Consider the following 19,526-nt stretch of genomic DNA (forward strand, 5'->3'; position numbering starts at 1 on the left):
GGTGCTCACCCGAAGTCGCACAAAGAAGTCCCACGTCGCTGGAGAACAACTTAGGAGGTCGTGCAATGCAGGTTAGAGTGCCGTGGACCCAGGCTGGACTGTGCACAAAGGATTTCCACCGGAAGTGCACGGAGGCCGGAGTAGCTGCAAAAGTCGCGGTTCCCAGCAATGCAGTCTAGCGAGGTGAGGCAAGGACTTACCTCCACCAAACTTGGACTGAAGAGTCACTGGACTGTGGGGCCCACTTGGACAGAGTTGCTGGATTCGAGGGACCTCGCTCGTTGTGCTGAGAGGAGACCCAAGGGACCGGTAATGCAGCTTTTTGGTGCCTGCGGTTGCAGGGGGAAGATTCCGTCGACCCACGGGAGATTTCTTCGGAGCTTCTAGTGCAGAGAGGAGGCAGACTACCCCCACAGCATGCACCACCAGGAAAACAGTCGAGAAGGCGGCAGGATCAGCGTTACAGAGTTGCAGTAGTCGTCTTTGCTACTATGTTGCAGGTTTGCAGGCTTCCAGCGCGGTCAGCAGTCGATTCCTTGGCAGAAGGTGAAGAGAGAGATGCAGAGGAACTCGGATGAGCTCTTATATTCATTATCTAAAGTTTCCCCAGAGACAGAGACCCTAAATAGCCAGAAAAGAGGGTTTGGCTACTTAGGAGAGAGGATAGGCTAGCAACACCTGAAGGAGCCTATCACAAGGAGTCTCTGACGTCACCTGGTGGCACTGGCCACTCAGAGCAGTCCAGTGTGCCAGCAGCACCTCTGTTTCCAAGATGGCAGAGGTCTGGAGCACACTGGAGGAGCTCTGGGCACCTCCCAGGGGAGGTGCAGGTCAGGGGAGTGGTCACTCCCCTTTCCTTTGTCCAGTTTCGCGCCAGAGCAGGGCTAAGGGGTCCCCTGAACCGGTGTAGACTGGCTTATGCAGAATTGGGCACATCTGTGCCCAAGAAAGCATTTCCAGAGGCTGGGGGAGGCTACTCCTCCCCTGCCTTCACACCATTTTCCAAAGGGAGAGGGTGTCACACCCTCTCTCAGAGGAAGTTCTTTGTTCTGCCATCCTGGGCCAGGCCTGGCTGGACCCCAGGAGGGCAGATGCCTGTCTGAGGGGTTGGCAGCAGCAGCAGCTGCAGTGAAACCCCAGGAAGGGCAGTTTGGCAGTACCAGGGTCTGTGCTACAGACCACTGGGATCATGGGATTGTGCCAACTATGCCAGGATGGCATAGAGGGGGCAATTCCATGATCATAGACATGTTACCTGGCAATATTCGAAGTTACCATTGTGAAGCTACATATAGGTAGTGACCTATATGTAGTGCACGCGTGTAATGGTGTCCCCGCACTCACAAAGTCAGGGAAATTGGCCCTGAACAATGTGGGGGCACCTTGGCTAGTGCCAGGGTGCCCTCACACTATGTAACTTTGCACCTAACCTTTACCAGGTAAAGGTTGGACATATAGGTGACTTATAAGTTACTTAAGTGCAGTGTAAAATGGCTGTGAAATAACGTGGACGTTATTTCACTGAGGCTGCAGTGGCAGGCCTGTGTAAGAATTGTCAGAGCTCCCTATGGGTGGCAAAAGAAATGCTGCAGCCCATAGGGATCTCCTGGAACCTCAATACCCTGGGTACCTCAGTACCATATACTAGGGAATTATAAGGGTGTTCCAGTAAGCCAATGTAAATTGGTAAAAATGGTCACTAGCCTGTTAGTGACAATTTGGAAAGAAATGAGAGAGCATAACCACTGAGGTTCTGATTAGCAGAGCCTCAGTGAGACAGTTAGTCACTACACAGGTAACACATTCAGGCACACTTATGAGCACTGGGGCCCTGGGTTACCAGGGTCCCAGTGACACATACAACTAAAACAACATATATACAGTGAAAAATGGGGGTAACATGCCAGGCAAGATGGTACTTTCCTACAGATGGTAAGTCTTCTGACAAGGGTGGGGACAAATCTAAAAATGAGTCTTCATCAGGCCCACAAAACACTCTGGTGGGGGTGGTGGGCCCAAATCCTCTTCTAATCAAAACAAGGAAAAGAAACCATGGTGCTATTTATGTAAAATAAATGGCCATTGGACAACAGATCCCAGTTGTCCAAAGAAAAGCACCAAGCCTCCCACCACTACAACCCCTACTGCTACACCTAGTGTCCCTACTAATAGCAGTGGTGGTGGGAGCAAACCTACTAATAGCCAATCCAAGGGAGTAGCTGGGCTCACTTTTGGTAACTTAGTTGGGGTTGGTCTTGTTAGGGAGACCACAGAGGCTGTGTTAGTCTCTGAGGGGGCTATTGATTTAGCCACCTTAGTTGCTTGTCCCCTTAATATGGATAAGTACAAGCAGCTACCCCTAATAAATGGTGTTGATGTCAGGCCTACAGGGACACAGGTGCCAGTGTCACAATGGTGATAGAGATACTGGTCCACCCTGAACAACACCTACTTGGTCACCAGTACCAAGTAACCGATGCTCACAACAACACACTTAGCCACCCCATGGCTGTTGTAAATCTCAACTGGGGGCGGGGGGGGTTACTGGTCCAAAGAAAGTTGTGGTAGCCTCAGAGTTACCTGTAGACTGTCTACTAGGAAATGATTTGGAGACATCAGCTTGGTCAGATGTGGAGTTGGAAGCCCATGCAGCAATGCTGGGCATCCCAGGGCATTTTTTTGCTTTAACCATGGCTCAGGCCAAAAAGCAAAAAGGACAGGGAAGCTTGGATCCTGGAACAATGGACCAAGTGCTCCCTAAAGCTAGGGCTAGTAGAAGTAAAGCACTACCTACTATCCCTCCTTCTACAGTGGATTCTACTTCTGAGGAAGAAGAATTTCCACCCTGTGCAGAACCTACACCAGAGGAGCTGGAAGCAGACACTGCTGAGCTTTTGGGTGAAGGGGGGCCTGCCAGGGAGGAGCTGAGTGTGGCACAGCAAACCTGTCCCACACTAGAGGGTCTAAGACAGCAAGCTGTCAAACAGGCTAATGGGGATGTCAGTGACTCTCACAGAGTTTACTGGGAGGACAACCTCTTGTACACTGAAGCAAGGGATCCTAAACCTGGAACTGCCAGGAGGTTAGTGATTCCTCAGGAGTACAGAAAGTTTCTCCTAACTCTAGCCCACGACATTCCCCTAGCTGGACATCTGGGACAAATGAATACTTGGGACAGGCTTGTTCCCTTGTTTCATTGGCCTAGAATGTCTAAGGACACAAAAGAGTTTTGTAAGTCCTGTGAAACCTGTCAAGCTAGTGGCAAGACAGGTGGCACACCAAAGGCACCCCTTATTCCACTGCCTGTGGTTGGGGTTCCCTTTGAAAGGGTAGGGGTTGACATAGTTGGCCCCCTTGACCCTCCTACTGCTTCAGGCAATAGGTTTATCTTGGTGGTAGTGGACCATGCCACAAGATATCCTGAAGCAATTCCTTTAAGGACCACTTCAGCACCTGCAGTGGCAAAGGCCCTCCTGGGAATATTTTCTAGGGTGGGCTTCCCAAAGGAAGTAGTATCAGACAGAGGAAGCAATTTCATGTCTGCTTACTTAAAGGCCATGTGGAAGGAGTGTGGTGTGACTTACAAGTTCACTACACCCTATCATCCACAAACAAATGTACTGGTGGAGAGATTTAACAAAACTCTCAAAGGCATGATTATGGGTCTCCCTGAAAAACTCCGCAGGAGATGGGATATCCTGTTACCATGCCTCCTTTTTGCCTACAGGGAGGTATCCCAGAAAGGAGTGGGCTTCAGCCCCTTTAAACTCCTCTTTGGACACCCTGTTAGGGGTCCACTAACACTTGTCAAGGAGGGTTGGGAACAACCTTTAAAAGCTCCAAAACAAGATATTGTGGATTATGTGCTTGGCCTCAGATCAAGGATGGCTGAGTATATGAAAAAGGCCAGTAAAAACCTTCAGGCCAGCCAAGAGCTCCAAAAGCAATGGCATGACCAGAAGGCTGTTTTGGTTCAGTACAAACCAGGGCAGAAAGTGTGGGTCTTGGAGCCTGTGGCCCCAAGAGCACTCCAAGATAAATGGAGTGGACCCCACACAATTGTTGAGAAAAAGGGTGAAGTCACCTACTTAGTTGACTTAGGCACTGCTAGGAGTCCCCTTAGGGTGCTCCATGTCAATCGCCTGAAACCCTACTATGACAGGGCTGATCTCACCCTGCTCATGGGAACTGATGAGGGACAGGAAGAAGACAGTGATCCTCTACCTGATCTCTTCTCTTCCACAGAACAAGATGCTCTGGTGGAAGGGGTAGTTTTGGCTGATTGTCTTACTGCTGAGCAGAAAGACCATTGCATAAATCTCCTGGGTCAGTTTTCTGAACTCTTCTCTACTGTGCCAGGTACCACTTCTTGGTGTGAGCACACTATAGATACTGGAGACAGCTTGCCTGTCAAAAGTAAGATCTATAGGCAGCCTGACCATGTCAGGGACTGCATAAAGCAAGAGGAGCAGAAAATGTTAGAACTGGGAGTGGTTGAGCACTCTGAAAGTCCATGGGCTTCTCCTGTGGTACTTGTACCAAAACCTCATTCCAAGGATGGAAAGAAGGAAATGCGGTTTTGTGTAGACTACAGAGGTCTCAACCAGGTAACCAAAACTGATGCTCACCCTATACCCAGGGCAGATGAGCTCATAGATACACTGGCATCTGCCAAGTATCTAAGCACTTTTGATTTGACTGCAGGGTATTGGCAGATCAAATTATCAGAAGAGGCTAAACCTAAAACTGCATTTTCAACCATTGTAGGACATTACCAGTTCACAGTAATGCCTTTTGGATTCACAAATGCACCTGCCACTTTTCAGAGGTTGGTGAACACAGTCCTGCAAGGGCTGGAAGCTTTCAGTGCAGCATATTTGGACGATATAGCTGTCTTTAGCTCCAGCTGGGATGATCACCTGGTCCACCTATGGAAAGTTTTGGAGGCCCTGCAAAAGGCAGGCCTCACTATCAAGGCTTCAAGGCTTTAAAGTGCCAGATAGGGCAGGGTAAGGAGGTTTATCTGGGACACCTTGTTGGTGGGGAACAGATTGCACCACTTAAGGGGAAAATCCAAACTATTATAGATTGGGTTCCCCCTACTACTCAGACTCAGGTGAGAGCCTTCTTAGGCCTCACTGGGTATTACAGGAGGTTCATTAAGAACTATGGCTCCATTGCAGCCCCTCTTAATGACCTCACATCCAAGAAAATGCCTAAAAAGGTATTATGGACAGCAAACTGTCAGAAAGCTTTTGAGGAGCTGAAGCAGGCCATGTGCTCTGCACCTGTCCTGAAAAGCCCTTGTTACTCTAAACAATTCTATGTCCAAACTGATGCATCTGAATTAGGAGTAGGGGCAGTCCTATCACAACTTAATTCTGAGGGCCAGGATCAACCTGTTGCTTTTATTAGTAGGAGGTTGACCCCTAGAGAAAAGTGTTGGTCTGCCATAGAGAGGGAGGCCTTTGCTGTGGTCTGGGCTCTGAAGAAGTTGAGGCCATACCTGTTTGGCACTCACTTCATTGTTCAGACAGACCACAAACCTCTACTTTGGCTAAAACAAATGAAAGGTGAAAATCCTAAATTATTGAGGTGGTCCATATCCCTACAGGGAATGGACTATACAGTGGAACATAGACCTGGGAGTAGCCACTCCAATGCAGATGGACTCTCCAGATATTTCCACTTAGACAATGAAGACTCATCAGGTCATGGCTAGTCTTATTGTCCTTCGTTTGGGGGGGGGTTGTGTAGGAAAGTACCATCATGCCTGGCATGTTACCCCCATTTTCCACTGTATATATGTTGTTTTAGTTGTATGTAAATCCTCGTATCTAAACAGGGTCCCTGAGCTAGATACAGAGAGGAACACACAGGGAAGCAATACTATGAGTATAAACTACGTTATACTCATAGTTTTAGTTGTATGTGTCACTCAGACCCTGTCAGCCAGGGCCCCAGTGCTCATAAGTGTGCCTGAATGTGTTACCTGTGTAGTGACTAACTGTCTCACTGAGGCTCTGCTAATCAGAACCTCAGTGGTTATGCTCTCTCATTTCTTTCAAATTGTCACTAACAGGCTAGTGACCAATTTTACCAATTTACATTGGCTTACTGGAACACCCTTATAATTCCCTAGTATATGGTACTGAGGTACCCAGGGTATTGGGGTTCCAGGATATCCCTATGGGCTGCAGCATTTCTTTTACCACCCATAGGGAGCTCTGACAATTCTTACACAGGCCTGCCACCGCAGCCTGAGTGAAATAACGTCCACGTTATTTCACAGCCATTTTACACTGCACTTAAGTAACTTATAAGTCACCTATATGTCTAACCTTTACCTGGTAAAGGTTAGGTGCAAAGTTACTTAGTGTGAGTGCTCCCTGGCACTAGCCAAGGTGCCCCCACATTGTTCAGGGTCAATTCCCCGGACTTTGTGAGTGCGGGGACACCATTACACGCGTGCACTACATATAGGTCACTACCTATATGTAGCTTCACCATGGTAACTCCGAATATGGCCATGTAACATGTCTATGATCATGGAATTGCCCCCTCTATGCCATCCTGGCATAGTTGGCACAATCCCATGATCCCAGTGGTCTGTAGCACAGACCCTGGTACTGCCAAACTGCCTTTCCTGGGGTTTCACTGCAGCTGCTGCTGCTGCCAACCCCTCAGACAGGCTTCTGCCCTCCTGGGGTCCAGCCAGGCCTGGCCCAGGATTGCAGAACAAAGGACTTCCTCTGAGAGAGGGTGTTACACCCTCTCCCTTTGGAAAATGGTGTGAAGGCAGGGGAGGAGTAGCCTCCCTCAGCCTCTGGAAATGCTTTCATGGGCACATTTGGTGCCCATTTCTGCATAAGCCAGTCTACACCGGTTCAGGGACCCCTTAGCCCTGCTCTGGCGCGAAACTGGACAGAGGAAAGGGGAGTGACCACTCCCCTGACCTGCACCTCCCCTGGGAGGTGTCCAGAGCTCCTCCAGTGTGCTCCAGACCTCTGCCATCTTGGAAACAGAAGTGCTGCTGGCACACTGGACTGCTCTGAGTGGCCAGTGCCATCAGGTGACGTCAGAGACTCCTTCTGATAGGCTCCTTCAGGTGTTGCTAGCCTATCCTCTCTCCTAGGTAGCCAAACCCTCTTTTCTGGCTATTTAGGGTCTCTGTCTCTTGGGATTCCTTGGATAACGAATGCAAGAGCTCATCCGAGTTCCTCTGCATCTCTCTCTTCACCTTCTGCCAAGGAATCGACTGCTGACCGCGCTGGAAGCCTGCAAAACTGCAACATAGTAGCAAAGACGACTACTGCAACTCTGTAACGCTGATCCTGCCGCCTTCTCGGCTGTTTTCCTGCTTGTGCATGCTGTGGGGGTAGTCTGCCTCCTCTCTGCACTAGAAGCTCCGAAGAAATCTCCTTTGGGTCGACGGAATCGTCCCCCTGCAACCGCAGGCACCAAAGAACTGCATCACCGGTTCCCTGGGTCTCCTCTCAGCACGACGAGCGATGTCCCTTGAATCCAGCAACTCTGTCCAAGTGACTCCCACAGTCCAGTGACTCTTCAGTCCAAGTTTGGTGGAGGTAAGTCCTTGCCTCCCCACGCCAGACTGCATTGCTGGGAACCCCGACTTTTGCAGCTACTCCGGCCTCCGTGCACTTCCGGCGAAAATCCTTTGTGCACAGTCCAGCCTGGGTCCACAGCACTCTAACCTGCATTGCACGACCTCCTCAGTTGTTCTCCGGCGACGTGGGACTCCTTTGTGCGACTTCGGGTGAGCACCGTTTCACGCATCCTCGTAGTGCCTGTTTCTGGCACTTCTGCGGGTGCTGCCTGCTGCTGAGAGGGCTTCTTGTCTTGCTCGACGCCCCCTCTGTCCCCAGACGCAATTGGCGACATCCTGGTCCCTCCTGGGCCACAGCAACATCCAAAAACCCTTACCGTATGATTTGCAGCTAGCAAGGCTTGTTGGCGGTCTTTCGGCGGGAAAACACTTCTGCACGACTCTCCACGGCGTATGGGATCCGTCCTCCAAAGGGGAAGTCTCTAGCCCTTGTCGTTCCTGCAGAAACCTAAGCTTCTACTGTCCAGTAGCAGCTTACTTGCACCCACAGTTGGCATTTCCTGGGCATCTGCCCATCTCCGACTTGCTTGTGACTTTGGGACTTGGTCCCCTTGTTCCACAGGTACCCTCGACTGGAAATCCATTGTTGTTGCATTGTTGGTTTATGTCTTTCCTGCAGAATTCCCTTATCACGACTTCTATGTCCTTTGGGGAACTTTAGTGCACTTTACACTCACTTTTCAGGGTCTTGGGGTGGGCTATTTTTCTAACCCTTATTATTTTCTAATAGTCCCAGCGACCCCCTACAAGGTCACATAGGTTTGGGGTCCATTCGTGGTTCGCATTCCACTTTTGGAGTACATGGTTTGTGCTGCCCCTATCCCTATGTGTCCCCATTGCATCCTATTGTAACTATACATTGTTTGCACTGTTTTCTGAGACTATACTGCATATTTTTGGTATTGTGTACATATATCTTGTGTATATTTGCTATCCTCATACTGAGGGTACACTCTGAGATACTTTGGCATATTGTCATAAAAATAAAGTACCTTTATTTTTAGTATATCTGTGTATTGTGTTTTCTTATGATATTGTGCATATGACACTTGTGGTACTGTAGGAGCTTCACTCGTCTCCTAGTTCAGCCTAAGCTGCTCTGCTAAGCTACCATTATCTATCAGCCTATGCTGCTAGACACCCTATACACTAATAAGGGATAACTGGGCCTGGTGCAAGGTGCAAGTACCCCTTGGTACTCACTACAAGCCAGTCCAGCCTCCTACATCCCCCCATTACAAATCTGGTATTGGGAAGCCAATTGCATGCATCCTGGGGTCTCCACCATGGACCCCCAGTATGGCCAAACCAGCTCCCTGAGGCTTGCACTGCAGCTACAGCTGCTGCCATCTCACTGTAGGAGGCTGGCCTGGCTTATAGTGGGTACCTTGTGGTACTTACACGTTGTGCCAGATCCAGTTATCCCTTATTAGCAGATTAGAGGTGTTCCAGCAACTCAGGCTGATAGAGGTAGCTATAGCAGAGCAGCTTAGGCTGAACTAGGAGACATGCAAAGCTCATACTATACCACTTATATGACTTAGCACTATATCATAAGAAAACACAATACTCAGGGTTACTAAAAATAAAGGTACTTTATTTTAGTGACAAGATGCCAAAAGTATCTCAGAGGATACACTCCCTTAGGAGGTAAGTAATATACACAAAATATACACACACAACCAAAATCAGGTAGGTAAACAGTTAGAAAAGTAGTGCAAACACTGTAGAACACAATAGAATGCATCAGGGTAAAATAGGCCTGGGGCAACACAATCCATATACTCCAAAAGTGGAATGCGAACCACGAATGGACCCCAGGCCTAGTTGTAGGAAAGTACCATCTTGCCTGGCATGTTACCCCCATATTTCACTGTATATATGTTGTTTTAGTCTATGTGCCACTGGGACCCTGCTAACCAGAACCTCAGTGGTTATGCTCTCTCTGCTTTCCAAATTTGTCACTAACAGGCTAGTGACTAATTTTACCAATTCTCATTGGCACACTGGTACACCCATATAATTCCCTTGTGTAGGAACGTACCATCTTGCCTGGCATGTTACCCCCATATTTCATTGTATATATGATGTTTTAGTCTATGTGTCACTGGGACCCTGTCAGCAGGGCCCCAGTGCTCATAAGTATGTGCCCTGTATGTGTTCCCTGTGTGATGACTAACTGTCTCACTGAGGCTCTGCTAACCAGAACCTCAGTGGTTATGCTCTCTCTGCTTTCCAAATTGTCACTAACAGGCTAGTGACCAATTTCACCAATTCACATTGGCATACTGGAACACCCACATAATTCCCTAGTATATGGTACTGAGGTACCCAGGGTATTAGGGTTCCAGGAGATCCCTATGGGCTGCAGCATTTCTTTTGCCACCCATAGGGAGATCTGACAATTCTTACACAGGCCTGCCAGTGCAGCCTGAGTGAAATAACGTCCACGTTATTTCACAGCCATTTACCACTTCACTCAAGTAACTTATAAGTCACCTATATGTCTAACCTTCACCTGGTGAAGGTTGGGTGCAAAGTTACTTAGTGTGTGGGCACCCTGGCACTAGCTAAGGTGCCCCCACATCGCTCAGGGCAAATTCCCCAGACTTTGTGAGTGCGGGGACACCATCACACGCGTGCACTATACATAGGTCACTACCCATGTATAGCGTCACAATGGTAACTCTGAACATGGCCATGTAACATGTCTAAGATCATGGAATTGTCACCCCAATGCCATTCTGGCATTGGGGAGACAATTCCATGATTCCCCGGGTCTCTAGCACAGAACCCGAGTACTGCCAAACTGCCTTTCCCGGGTCTCCACTGCAGCTGCTGCTGCTGCCAACCCCTCAGACAGGTTTCTGCCCTCCTGGGGTCCAGGCAGCCCTGGCCCAGGAAGGCAGAACAAAGGATTTCCTCTGAGAGAGGGTGTGACACCCTCTCCCTTTGGAAATAGGTGTGATGGCTGGAGAGGAGTAGCCTCCCCCAGCCTCTGGAAATGCTTTGATGGGCACAGTTGGTGCCCATCTCTGCGGTTTAGGGATCCCCCAGCCCTGCTCTGGTGCGAAACTGGACAAAGGAAAGGGGAGTGACCACTCCCCTGACCTTCACCTCCCAGGGGAGGTGCCCAGAGCTCCTCCAGTGTGCCCCAGACCTCTGCCATCTTGGATTCAGAGGTGTTGCTGGCACACTGGACTGCTCTGAGTGGCCAGTGCCAGCAGGTGACATAAGAGACTCCTTCTGATAGGCTCTTACCTCTCTTAGTAGCCAATCCTCCTTCCTAGGTAGCCAAGCCTCCTTTTCTGGCTATTTAGGGTCTCTGCTTTGGGGAATTATTCAGATACCGAATGCAAGAGCTCACCAGAGTTCCTCTGCATCTCCCTCTTCTCCTTCTGCCAAAGGATCGACCGCTGACTGCTCAGGACGCCTGCAAAACTGCAACAAAATAGACAGACGACTACTAGCAACCTCGTATCGCTTCATCCTGACGGCTTTCTCAATGGTTTCCTGGTGGTGCATGCTCTGGGGGTAGCCTGCCTCCTTCTTGCACCAGGAGCTCTGAAGAAATCTCCCGTGGGTCGACGGAATCTTCCCTCTGCAACCGCAGGCAACAAAAGACTGCATCACCGGTCCTCTGGGTCCCCTCTCAGCACGACGAGCGTGGTCCCTGGAACTCAGCAACTCTGTTCAAGTGACTCCCACAGTCCAGTGACTCTTCAGTACAAGTTTGGTGGAGGTAAGTCCTTGCCTCCCCACGCTAGACTGCATTGCTGGGTAGAGCGGGATTTGCAGCTGCTCCAGCTCCTGTGCACTCTTCCAGGATTTCCTTCATGCACAGCCAAGCCTGGGTCCCCGACACTCTAACCTGCAGTGCACAACCTTCTGAGTTGTCCTCCGGTGTCGTGGGACTCCCTTTTCTGACTTCGGGTGGACTCTGGTTCACTCCTCTTCTAAGTGCCTGGTCCGGTACTTCTGCGGGTGCTGCCTGCTTCTGTGAGGGCTCCCTTACTTGCTGGGCGCCCCCTCCATCTCATCATCTAAGTGGCGACATCCTGGTCCCTCCTGGGCCACAGCAGCTTCCAAAATCCCTAACCGCGACCCTTGCAGCTAGCAAGGCTTGTTTGCAGTCTTTCTGCGTGGGAACACCTCTGCAAGCTTCTTCACGACGTGGGACATCCATCCTCTGAAGGGGAAGTTCCTTGTCCTCTTTGCTATTGCAAAACACCAAGCTTCTTCCATCCGGTGGCAGTTTCCTTGCACCCTCAGCTGCCATTTCCTGGGCTCCTGCCCACTCTCGACACTTTTGCGACTCTTGGACTTGATCCCCTTGTCTTACAGGTACTCAGGTCCAGAAATCCACTGTTGTTGCATTGCTGGTGTTGGTTTTCCTTGCAAAATCCCCCTATCACGACGTCTGTGCTCTCTGGGGGTTGTAGGTGCACTTTACACCTACCTTTCAGGGTCTTGGGGTGGGCTAAATTTCTAACCCTCACTGTTTTCTTACAGTCCCAGCGACCCTCTACAAGCTCACATAGGTTTGGGGTCCATTCGTGGTTCGCATTCCACTTTTGGAGTATATGGTTTGTGTTGCCCCTATACCTATGTGCTCCTATTGCAATCTATTGTAACTTTACACTGCTTGCATTACTTCCTTTTGCTATTACTGCATAATTTTGGTATTGTGTACATATATCTTGTGTATATTTCTCATCCTCATACTGAGGGTACTCACTGAGATACTTTTGGCATATTGTCATAAAAATAAAGTACCTTTATTTTTAGTGTATCTGTGTATTGTGTTTTCTTATGATATAGTGCATATGACACCAGTGGTATAGTAGGAGCTTTACATGTCTCCTAGTTCAGCCTAAGCTGCTTTGCCATAGGTACCTTCTATCAGCCTTAGCTGCTAGAAACACCTCTTCTACACTAATAAGGGATAACTGGCCCTGGCACAAGGTGTAAGTACCTCTGGTACCCACTGCAAGCCAGGCCAGCCTCCTACATTGGTTGTGCAGCGGTGGGATAAGTACTTGTAACTACTTACCACTTTGTCATTTTGTACTTTTCATAAGAGAAAAATATGCAAAACAAGTTCAGTGTATGAACACCTAACCAAAAAGTTTTGCTTTTCTTCTCTCACACGTTCTGCTAAGTGCTGAAAAGTACTTCTAAAACTTCTAAAAGTTTCAAAAAGTTTGAAAAAAGTTTTTTTCTCTGTTCTTTAAAAAAGTCCTGAAACTTTTTCTCTCTTCTCACTGTCTCTAAACCTTCTTCTATCATGTCTGATGTAGGAACTGCTCTTAAAATGGTCAATACAACTTATGACAATTTAAACTTCAAGAGCCTAAGGAGTCTCTGCATTGATAGAGGTTTAGTGATAGGAAAGAACCCTTCAAGAGAATTTCTATTTAACTTGCTCATTGAGAATGATAAGTTCCTAGAAGGCACTTCAACTGAGAAGTTGGTAGATAGCTCCCATTCTGACTCAGGGGAACCCCTTGAGGGAGGTGTGGGGGGTTCAATTCCAAATCTGCCTCTTAGCAGACCACCTAGCAATGTTGGTAGTAATAGGAGCTCCCATCATAGTAGGGATGTTTTTATTCCTGGAGGCCAGGTTGTTAGAGTCCAAGCTGTTAGGGACAGATCTCCCTCTGTTGGTTCCAATATATCCTGTGTCCAAGCATTCCCAACCCACCCACCCTGAAGACAACATGTTAGAAAGGGAACTCAAAAAGTTGAGAGTGGAAGAGACCAGGCTGAAACTTAAACAGCAACAGCTGGGTCTAGACAGGGAATCCCTAGACCTGGAGAGGAGAGACAGAGGTTGGGGTTTGGACCCCATGGTGGCAGCAGCAGTATTCCTGATAGTAATCCTGTTAGAGAGCATGATTCCAGGAATCTGCACAAGATAGTTCCCCCTTACAAGGAGGGGGGTGACATTAACAAGTGGTTTGCTTCACTTGAGAGGGCCTGTATGATATAGAAGGTCCCTGTATGATACAGAAGGTCCCTCAAAGGCAGTGGGATGCTATATTGTGGCTATCTTTCAATGGAAAGGGTAGGGATAGGCTCCTTACTGTTAGAGAAAGTGAGGCTAACAATTTTGCAGTTTTGAAGGATGCACTCTTGGATGGATTTGGCTTAACCACTGAACAATACAGGATTAAGTTCAGAGAAACCATAAAAGAGTCCTCACAGGACTGGATAGACTTTGTTGACTGTTCAGTGAAGGCCTTGAAAGGGTGGTTACATGGCAGTAAAGTTTCTGACTATGAAAGCCTGTATAATCTTATTCTGAGAGAGCATATTCTGAATAACTGTGTGTCTGACTTGTTACACCAATATCTAGTGGACTCAGATCTGACCTCTCCCCAAGAATTGGGAAGGAAGGCAGACAAATGGGTCAGAACAAGAGTGAACAGAAAAGTTCATACAGTGGGTGACAAGGATGGCAAGAAGAAGGATGGTAAGTCTTCTGACAAGGGTGGGGACAAATCTAAAACTGAGTCTTCATCAGGCCCACAAAAACACTCTGGTGGGGGTGGTGGGTCCAAATCCTCTTCATATCAAGTAAAAAAGCATTGGTGTATTTATTATGATGCCAGTTGTCAAAAGAAAAACACCAAACCTCCCACTACCACAACCCCTACTGCAACCTCTAGTGCCCCTAGTAATAGCAGTGGTGGTGGGAGCAAACCTACTAATAGCCAATCCAAGGGAGTAGCTGGGCTCACTTTTGGTAATTTAGTTGGGGTTGGTCTTGTTAGGGAGACCACAGAGGCTGTGTTAGTCTCTGAAGGTGCCATTGATTTGGCCACCTTGGTTGCTTGTCCACTTAATATGGATAAGTACAAGCAACTTCCCCTAATCAATGGTGTTAAGGTTCAGGCCTACAGGGACACAGGTGCCAGTGTTACCATGGTGATAGAGAAACTGGTATACCCTGAACAACACCTACTTGGTCACCAGTACCAAGTGACAGACGCTCATAACAACACTCTTAGCCACCCCATGGCTGTTGTGAATCTCACCTGGGGGGGGGGGGGTTACTGGTCCAAAGAAAGTTGTGGTTGCCTCAGATTTACCTGTAGACTGTCTACTAGGAAATGATTTAGAGACATCAGCTTGGGCAGAAGTGGAGTTGGAGGCTCATGCAGCAATGCTGGGCATTCCTGGGCATATTTTTGCTTTAACCAGGGCTCAGGCCAAAAAGGAACAAGCATTTGCAATGCAATAGGTCTCGCATTTGTAAGTATTAGAGCTATTGGTGTTGTTGATGTTATTGTATTAGAATACAAATAGTATTGTGAGTATTTAATATTATATTTTCTGTAACAATGAAGTGTAATTTCAGAAAATGGTATACTTTTTATTGTCATTTAAAATCAAGTTTTGTATCTACAGATATATTTTTTTAAACATTTTGTTTTCATTTGAGTAGCTGTAAAAACAATGTTATAAATATATATATATATAGAAAACGTAGTTGCAATTGGCTGTAAAGGTTTATAAAAAAGTGTTGCCTACTTTAAGCACTTAGGTGTAATGCAAGCACTTCTTGTTGCTAATAAAAAGGGTAGGGCCAAAAAGTCTGGAGTGGTGTGAATGTTTAAAAAAATCGCTGTACCCATCAAAGATTCCACTTGTCTTCTGTAGGAAGCAAATTAGCATACATGTAATGTCAACATCCTAACCCACACATGCTGGTTAGGTTCCTGATATATATCTTTACAGCTATGCCAATTTGCTCCCTTTGAGAGGTAGTCGATCTGTTTTGCAACACGTAAACAACCTACAGACCCATGTCTGCCCACTGTAAAGGCTTTGTTTGTTGCTAAATAGCTTTTAGGCCTTGCAACAAAGTAGCGGCAGATGCCTTTAAGAATCAAAAAAAAAAATCAAAGTGATGGGCTTTACCTTAATGTAAAAGGAAAAAATCCAAAACAACCACATGTAAACAGTTACTGCTCTCATTTTAAGCTGTGCAAAAGTAAAATACAAGTGGACATTACCACTTTTTGGTGTTCAAATAACAATACATACCAAATTATGAAAAAGGCACAACTAATCATGTACTAGTCAGGTTAAACAAATGTGTTAGTGGCTAATAAAAACTACGCAAACACTGTAGAGATTTATTAATTAACAAAACGAAAAATCCGCAAAAAATGGCAGCAAGGTAGATAGTCAGAAACTGTACTAATCCAACTTAAAAGTTCGACAGGCACAGCAGTATAAAGGTAACAGGTCCAATCCACAACTAAAATCGTTATGATTGTCTGTATGAGTAATGTGGGTGACACAGGGTACCTGTGTAAACTTACAACAGTGTGTATTTAATATACGATGTATGTATGTGGGTAAAAGCATGTGTAGGTAAAATAGCATATGTGTGTGTGTGTGTAAATGAAAAAGGGAAAATACAGTCAGAGAGAGAGACAATCTATATGTGAAAATGTCCGTGCAGTGTGTAAATGAAGGAAAGAGAGAGGCACAAAAAGAGAGAGAGCACTATGTGAATAAGAAAGGCAAATTATAATTTTAAGAAACCGTTTGTGTGTGAGACAGAGCTAAAAAGTATTTGGGTAAAACACCGAATGTGTGTATGTGTGTGAAAGCATGTATATGTAAGAGAGCGAGTGTGTGTTATGAAGCCAACGTAACGACACGAAAAAGGATTTTAAATGAAGCAGAGAACTTCAACATCCTGACCAACACATGCTGGTTACATTCCTGATATTGATCTTTATAGCTATGCTAAATATCTGCATTTGGTAAGTAGGCGAACTCTTCTGCAACACATAAACAAACTACAGACCTCTGTCTGCCCACTAAACAAGCTTTGTTTATGGCAAAATATCTGTTGGTGCCTTGCAAAAAAGTTGCCAAGATGCCTTTAAGAAACCAAAACAAAATTGTCAGTGAACTACGCTAACACTATAGATAATGGCCAAATAACAGAACGAAACTTCAGCATGAAATGGCAGCAAGATAAATAGTAACAGAAACTGTAAAAAGTCTACTTAAAAGTCAAAGCAGGCGCAGCAGTATGAAGGTAACGAATCCAACCTACGAATAAAATCATTATGATTGTCTGTGTGAGTAATGTTAGTGACACAGAATATGTGTGTGTAACTTACATGACTGTGTATTTGAAAAACGATGTATGTGCGTAAAAATTGTATAGGTAAAATAGCGAATGTGTGTGTGTGAAATACCAAGGGAAGAGAAAGTGTGAGAGGAGTCAGTCTCTATGTGAATATGTCCTTGCTGTGTGTGAATTAAGGAAAGAGAGATAAAAAAGGAGACGGGAGCTATGTGATAAAAAGGAAAAACGTATCTTTAATAAACTGTTTGTGTGTGAGAGAAAGATAAAATGTGTTTGATAAAACAAATGAGTGTGTGTATGTTTGTGAGAGCATGTATATGTTAGAGAGCATGTGTGTGTTATGAAGCGAACGTACCAGCACAGAAAAGTAGTTTAAAGGAATCTGCGAGCTAAAACATGATTAACTCAGCGGAAACCCAATAACTAAAGGCTGCACTGCTAAATGTAAGTGCATTTTAAGACTTAGTAACAAAAGTTGTACTAAAATCCCTAAATGAAAGTTAATGCAACAAGTTTTTAATTTGCCACAAGTTTTAGATTTAAGTATGCTATATAAATAGAAAAAAATGTTAAATAAAAAGACTGAAAACATGACATGAGAAGCACAGCACACACTGCGATGGTAAGGTGACAGTGTAATTTCAGAATTAAGTATGTGAAGGTTTGTGTGACTAATGTTGGTGAGACCCAGTGCGTGTGTGTAAAATAAATCAAGTGTGTATCAGAGAAAGAATGTATGTATGTGCGTGAATTCTAATATGTATGCTACAGTGTGTGTGTATCTTTTCAAGAATGACAAAGGAAATCGCACTGCCTAGGTTCGACCGAAAAAACAGTTAACTAGGAAAGAAACAGTGCTGTTTGTAAATAAGGGATGCCAAAAGAGGTATAAAAAGAGAGAGTGCTATGTAAATAAGAGAGCTAGATGAGAGAGAACAAGCAAAAATTCAAAAATGTATGATTGACAGAAAGTGTTAAAAAGTTATGTGTTGGAGATCGAAGGTTTGTATTTCTGTGAGACCATATATGGTTAGTAGAGCGCGTGTGTATTATTAATAGCAAGCTAACTGTCTAAATGCATGCTAAATATCTATGTACAGTAATTATGTCTTAAAAATGTAAAATACCAAAATGTAAACGATCGTACAGTCTGCTATATGTAAACCCGTAAGAAAATATTTAAAAAATAAACGTGCAACCAGGAGATAAATCAAAGCGCCCGCAGCAGGATTGTAGTAACATCCTACAAACTTCCCCAATGTAATGTTTGTAAATCTATCATTGTGCATACACAACGAGAATTCCACGTTCACAGTGCTCTATTCATGAAAAAGTCTGAAATTACTAACTGAAAGTGAGCCAAGAGTCGGAAGTAGTGCGAATGTGTGTAAAAACAAAGCAGGACACAAATAAGATACCACTCCTCTTCGAAGCAAAAAAAATTACATACTTGTAATGTCAACATCCAGCGAACAGTCTAAATGCATGCTAAATATCTATGTACAGTAATTATGACTTAGAAATGTAAAATTCCAAATTTTAAACCATCATACAGTCTGCTATATGTAAACCCGTACGAAAATATTTCAAAAATAAACGTGCAACCACAAGATAAATCAAAGCGCCTGCAGCAGGATTGTATTAGCATACTACAAACTTCCCCAATTTAATATTTGTAAATCTAACATTGTGCATACACAACGAAAATTCCACGCTCACAGTGCTCTATTCACGAAAAAGTCAAAATTTACGAACCGAAAGTGAGCCAAAAGTCGGAAGTAGTGCGAATGTGTGAAAAAACAAAGCAGGACCCACATAAGATAGCACTCATCTTCAAAGCAAAGAGAATTAGCATACTTGTAATGTCAACATCCTGCCCCACACATGCTGGATACATTCCTGATAACGATCTTTTTAGCTATGCTAAATCTCTCCATTTGGAAGGTGCGCGAACTCTTCAGCAACACATAAACAAACTACAGACCTCTGTCTGCCCACTAAAGAAGCTTTGTTTATGGCAAAATATATTTTGGTGCCTTGCTACAAAGTTGCCAAGATGCCTTTAAGAATACGAAATAAAAAAATCATTACTGGCCTTTAACTTGATGCTACTAAACAATATTTTAGAAACAGGCACAGCTAAATGTTAACCGCTTTTATTTGTAGCTGTGCCGACGTCAAATATAAGTGGACATTAGCACTTGTAAGCTTTTAAATGGCAAAACTCGCAAAATATTAAGAAGGCACAACTAAGCCGGTACTGCCCATCTTGTAAAATGTGTCAATGTATAATTAAAAGTATATTAACACTGCAATAATTTGTCAATTTAAAGAACGAAAAATCAGCCTTAAATAGCTTTGAAGTAAGTACTAACACAACAGGTACATATTCAACGTAAAGGCAAGCAAGCGCAGCAGTATGAAGGTTATAAACTCGAAAAAAGTAAATTAAACTGAATGTAACTGTGATTAATATACCGGTGAAATATTACAAATAAACCCAATAAATCAAGTGAACATTCGTCTATATTTAATTGCGTTTCAAATTAGAGTAACTAAATAAATTAACCAAAACACCACATGCAAGCTAATATGCGCCCTGCTGTATTGAAGTACGTTTTTCACTGTAGCAAACAAACGAACAAAAGCCTAAAAATATGCACCCAAAACAACACTGAAATGTTGATAAATACATTCGTTCTCAATGTATCGGTGAATGCTGTGCTCCCACAGAGTACGTGTGGGTAAAAGAGAGGACTTCTATGTGTAGTGTATTTCGCT

The sequence above is a fragment of the Pleurodeles waltl genome, chromosome 4_2 (assembly GCF_031143425.1).
Source record: "Pleurodeles waltl isolate 20211129_DDA chromosome 4_2, aPleWal1.hap1.20221129, whole genome shotgun sequence".
Lineage (NCBI taxonomy): Eukaryota > Metazoa > Chordata > Amphibia > Caudata > Salamandridae > Pleurodeles > Pleurodeles waltl.